Genomic DNA, 4,624 nt, shown 5'->3' with positions numbered 1-4,624 from the left:
TGTACACCATACACAAATGCTAATCTCACAAATACCATACAGCGCTAGTATCGCTTTTTTCGCAGTAAATATCCTTTAACCATGACATACGTTTACTTGTAAGGCTCCTATAAAGAAAAACTATCACTCAATATATATGTCAAGCCATCAGATACATGCACATATCTATAACACAAGATTCAATATGGCCTTCCAAATCTCTAATCATATAGTTAATTGCACCATATTACATACGGATTTATTTACAAGTGCGGCTAATTTTTTTTTATTAAATTAGTACTTCGTTATTCTGTTTATGATTTTTGTTGATATATCTAGTCCGCGATAGCTGTAGCCGAAAGTTGGCGTTACACTTATTGCATCTGACACCCCGTAAAGTAGAATGTATGCCTTGCTGGTGACGTGCCTTTGTCCATAAACGAAGCTATGCACAGCTCGTACGCATATGGCGTTTCACCCATGCGCTGTCTTTTTTGCCGAAGCTTTCGACTCGTGTGGGTGAATCTTTTATCGCAATATGAGCGTTTGTAGGGCTTTTCTCCGGTGTGGCTCCGCGTGTGGGCGGTTAGCGTGTTGGCATGGCCTGATGAGTAGGTGCAGTGTGGACAATAGAGGGGCCGCACTCCCGAATAGGAGCCTTGAGGTTGTCCTTCTGCCAGATGACCTTATCGCACGATTCACATTCGAGCGTCCTCCCCGTGTGGACGCGCTTCCACCGATCGAGGTGACTGCGGTTTGAGAACGGTGTTCAGCGAAATCGATATTAATAAGGCCTTTGGCCTGTATGAATACAGGCGGACAGGTCAACATAATTACGTCAGCTGAACACCTTAATCCACACGGTACAAACAAACGACGGCACTGTTTGGCAATGGAAATTTTTTCCTGAGACAGATACTCGGATCATCGCGTACTACCGTAGCTTATGTAATACGTACTTTATTGATTGACACTTGAACAACAATTCATGGGGAAATGAAAGTAATTGGGGTGGCTTGCTATCGGTCCATCTAACGTGCCTCGCTGTTTGCATCCGAATCCATCGAGGAAGTCATAGACAATTAAGCTTGTTGCGTACGGAAAAATCATAGATACTGGCTAGCAGAGGTCCTCCAGTATCGGGGATACCAATGCATTTCTTTCGGTTTTCGTTCTGAATGAAGTTTGCGTAGGGGAAAACGGATTTACCCAGTATCATTCCGAGATAATGGATTAACACATCGTTTGCTATTCCTGTGAGATGATGCAATCGTCTTTTGAAAACAGTACATTTCCGAAGTACAAACTGCAAAACTATATATGCTATATATCAAATAGTTAGTGTATTATATCTAACAACAAGTATTATTGCTTGTAAGCTAGTTAGCACATGTCTGAGGGTGTAGAGCTAGCTATTGATTAAACCTTGGGTTTTATATAGGCTACTATAAGGGCCAATAAGATAAATAATGTGGCAGCTGCTAGTTAGAACCCTATCAGATTGATTCGTGGCGAGGGCCAGTCGTATGAAGTAAAGGTTAACGGCAGTATGTAACGGTCCTAGGTGTTAGGCAAAATATGAGGTTTTGAGCGACTGCCTAAATATATATACCCTAAAATTAGATTATCGGTTTTTTAAATTATATTATATTATTTAACGTCTTAAGTTTCGACTTTAAATCTAGTGACTCTATATCTCCATGCCACAAAGTAAATAAAGCCTTTTATTATGTAACGCCATTAATGGTCGCACTTAGACTTTTTAGAGTTCGATTTTACTGAAACATATGGGTATCGTCGTACATATATCCACACACATTAGGTTGAGGGCAATATTTCGAAAAATAATTTTCAAAATAGCTGTTATTAATATCTAACTAAATATGTTATGAAGTTGTTTTTTACATTATAGTATTACAATTATATTTCGAACAGCACAACGTAACGATGTTTTTATTCAAATTTCTATTATACCTAACAATAATATTATTATATAGCTGCTTTATTTTTTTTGTAACGGATGTACAAGTAGTCAGTCGTGTTCGCTTCTTTAAAAAAGTCAACTATTTTTTAACAGTCAATTCCGAAGCCCTACTACGTGCGTGTCTATATATGAGAAATGCGCCTGTTTATCATTTTCTGAGTCCCGTGTCGTTCGCGTTTACCGGTTTAAACAGAAATATGCCCAGAGTGAAAGAAAATCAGAATATGGAAGATGTGACCTTTCCATGGCTGAGGGCTTTAGAAATTAACAATCATATAGAATCAAGATATTGTTTTTTTTTTCATACATGCCTTATATGGCATGTTTTTTCATCTGGACGCCCCGCAGGCTATATGAAGTTCCTCTCTTTTCCTATGATAGACGCACGATTCAGACTCGAACCCAGCTGATATACTCAGAAGTCGCATGCGCAATACGACCCATCCGTGAGCCATCTCGGATTCAGCTTTTCTACAATTGTCTGCAGCTTTTCACGTGCTCTTTCCTGGCAGCTCTGATAAAATAGCCTTTTATGGGTTATTCTACATTATTATACGGGTGATCCTTTCGGCACTAGTTCTCCGTAAACAAAGGCCGTTGCTGCTTTGACCGTTTCCCTCCGTTATATAGATTAGGAATCGACGATTTACCAATTTTTTATGGTTCCTGTCTGCTGTCGTTGGCTGTACAGGAACGCCACTGAAAAATGTCTAGCTTTTCAGGTTCCGTGCCCAACGAACCAACCGTTTTCTTGGTTATAATGGAACAATAGCGACGGCGTAAACAGTTCGGGCGGGCGGGGGCAGAAGTCAAGTGCACTCCCCAGGAACGGGCTGGCCTAGCCCATGTTTACGTTTTGCCACAAGCCCCACCCGAAATCTTGACACGAGCCGGTGATGTTTGCTGATACCCCAACCGGAAATTGCTCTCTCCACTTGCGATCACTGTAGCAGCTTAATTCGGTAGTACGGCCACACTTACTGTACTTAAAGATTGGCCTGCTATGTAAAGTGTCCAAACAGAGACGCAATGCTTCGAGCGTGTGAATGTATAAGTAGCGTAGTAACTCGATGAAGTTACGGTAATGTGAAGCTCATCACAGTTTCAAAAAAGCCCTGCATTTATTAACACTTTGTTGGCATGGCGTTTCTGTATTGGATTTTTTAAACGTCATGAGCTCGTATGGGCAAATAATTCAAAAGCGTAAATAATAGGTAATTATTGCTGTTGTTGATAGCTTCTTGTATGGCTGCCCCATTGGAACAAGGCCTGATCTGTTCAGCAAGGCTGATTCCAGTTAGACTCCTGATAAGGTAAATCATTGATGTCATACCTAAAAACAGATGATTCCAAAAACCAGTCATATGAGCAGAGTAACTTAAAATGTCAATAGTAGTTAACAATATACTCAGAAGCGAAGCAAGCGGAAAATCAGCTATTTCGGGAATATGCTATATGCGAATACTGGTGATAGTAGTTTACAATAGTTGGTATAAAGCTTTTTCCAGCAACATGACAGGGAACGTTCGTAATGCACCAAAAACTTGCAACACAATAATAACATATTTAATTTACGCCTGAAGGGCAAAAAGTTGTAACGCACTGAACGCGAAACCGTATATATCGACGTATTTAGCCGTGATCACGTTGAAGAAGTTTCTTGCATCCACCAGAGTTGACGAATCGAGCCTCTCACAAGCGTTTCCTACATCCCACATTTTCGCTACACGCAACAACGGTGTCGAGCGCGTAAATGTGTCGCATGACGGCTGCCAACGACCTCACCAGCCAACGACATCCCAGCACCAAAGCGTACGTTTCCTGTTAGCATCTAGCAGAACCATGCTCAATGGAAAGCATTTCTAGTTACCACACAGTTGGACAGGCGTGGGCAGTTGTGCGCAATTTCGTCTATACGCCGACAGATGTCAGCACTGCATCAATCGAAGCTAACGTTTGCTAAAGGAAACTAATTGGTACTCCGTTAAGATGCCCCGCTGATCCGATAATACTGAAAACAATTGTGGCCGTCCGCGGTTTGTTGTTCTGTGTTAGGGCCAAGTTTTAGCAATGTTGACAGGACCGATAGTGTTATTCTTTCCTTGTGTAAATCAAAAGGCATAGGAATGGTGACAGTAGAATATAGAGGGAGAGGATGCGCAATAAACATATGCTCATCGCCAAACATACCTGCTAAAAATCATTCAAGAGGAATGCCAGTAAAAATAAAAACACAAAAGGATAAAGCATCAGCTTGTGTATCATACACATACAGACACGCTAAATAGACAGCGAGTGGGGAAGCTGTGCAAAAGCGTAAAGAGCTATCCTGTACGATCGAACGGTAGCCAAGTTACGTCGAAAACGTCGTCAACTTAACTTAAGAGACACGCCTGCTATTGAGGAAGGTACGTACGTAACGTTAATATGAACAATATTCATCTAAATAATCATGACAGTTAACAGAGTGTGATAGAGATCGTTTGTACTGGGGCAGCTTGCTATTTTTAGCAATAAGGATGTATTGTATTTGGACGGCGTGTTACAAGTTTAGATCATTTACGGTGATAATATATATATACAATGAACATCTTGTACTGCGAAGATAAACATAGATTATGAAGAGACATACATGTTACTCACTTTTTCTATATATATATA

The 4,624-nt window shown here is 40.7% G+C and overlaps 1 protein-coding gene across 1 annotated transcript in view; it reads left to right on the top strand.

Moving 5' to 3' along the window:
• The first annotated feature begins 3,888 nt into the window (after positions 1–3,888).
• LOC111243973 (uncharacterized) overlaps positions 3,889–4,624 on the top strand; it is a 74,447-nt gene continuing 73,711 nt past the window's right edge. Inside the window, exon 1 of the mRNA XM_086978937.1 lies at positions 3,889–4,371. The gene's annotated coding sequence lies outside the window, so the exon portion shown is untranslated. The remainder of the gene's footprint in view (positions 4,372–4,624) is intronic.

This window comes from Varroa destructor, unplaced genomic scaffold (genome assembly GCF_002443255.2).
Source record: "Varroa destructor unplaced genomic scaffold, Vdes_3.0 BEIS01000002.1, whole genome shotgun sequence".
In the NCBI taxonomy this organism is placed as follows: domain Eukaryota; kingdom Metazoa; phylum Arthropoda; class Arachnida; order Mesostigmata; family Varroidae; genus Varroa; species Varroa destructor.
This window is presented reverse-complemented; position numbering and strand designations above follow the sequence as displayed.